The sequence below is a fragment of the Arachis duranensis genome, chromosome 6 (assembly GCF_000817695.3).
Source record: "Arachis duranensis cultivar V14167 chromosome 6, aradu.V14167.gnm2.J7QH, whole genome shotgun sequence".
Lineage (NCBI taxonomy): Eukaryota > Viridiplantae > Streptophyta > Magnoliopsida > Fabales > Fabaceae > Arachis > Arachis duranensis.
Window position 1 is genome coordinate 50547504 of NC_029777.3, and position 1135 is coordinate 50548638.

Genomic DNA, 1135 nt, shown 5'->3' on the forward strand with positions numbered 1-1135 from the left:
TGAGGAAATGGTGCTTTTGGTTGGTATGTTTCCAGCATGCCTTCCTTTTGCATTTCCTTGGCTTGCTCAGTTTCACTTTCCTGCTTAGCTTCTTCCACACCTCCCTTCAAGATTTCTGGCTCATGTTCTGAGGGTCTGATTCCTTCTTCTTCTGAGACTTCCTTCAATATGGTGATGGCCTTGCATTCTCCCCATCTCACTCCCTTTTGTTCCCCTTTAGGATTCTTTTCAGTGTCACTAGGGAACACTGCAGTTGACTTGGGGGCCTGTTGAGATAGCTCTCCTACTCGAGACTCCATCCACTTGAGTTTTTCACCATGACTCCTTAAGGTCGATCTCACATCTTCCTTAAAGCTTTTCAATTCGGTTATGTCTTGACTCATGGTTGCAAGCCTTCCTTCTATCCTGTTTAATTGATCTTGAAATTGTTGGTTCGGATTAGGTTGGGCAGGTTGATTATTTTGGCCATGATATGGTGGTTGGGAGTAAGTGTTTTGTGTGGCTTGGTATGATCTTTGGTTGGAGTTTTGGTATGTGGAATTGTTATGTTGGTTGGGGTTGTAAGGTTTGTGGTTTTGTGGTTGGGTTTGCTGGTTTCCCCACCCAAAGTTTGGGTGGTTTTTCCAGCCTGGGTTGTAAGTGTTGGAATGTGGATCATATGGTTGCCTTTGTTGATTTCCCACAGAGTTGGCCTCTTCCCAATCACCTCCTTCAATGCTTACCTCTTCTTGATCTTGTGTGTGTATTGCAGCCACTTGCTTTGTGTCTAACTTCCTGGTAAGCTCTGCTAGTTGCTTGGCAAACACCTTGTTTTGGGCTAGAATTGTATCAACATAGTTCAGCTCCATGACTCCCTTAGTGTTGTGTCTCTCTGAAGCATAGTAGTACTCATTCTCAGCCACTGTCTCAATCACTTCAATGGCTTCTTCCACAGTCTTTTTCCTGTTCAATGAACCTCCTGATGAATGGTCTACAGCCTTCCTTGATTCATAAGAAAGTCCATCATAGAAAATATGCAATTGCACCCAGTCATGGAACATGTCTGGTGGGCATTTCCTTGTCAAATCCTTGAACCTCTCCCATGCCTCGTAGAGAGTTTCACCATCTTGTTGTCTAAAAGTCTGAACCTCAGATC

The 1135-nt window shown here is 44.1% G+C and overlaps 1 pseudogene; it reads left to right on the forward strand.

Annotated features, from left to right (window-relative positions):
• Positions 1-1045: 1045 nt before the first annotated feature.
• On the forward strand, positions 1046-1135 carry LOC127740278 (uncharacterized; annotated as a pseudogene).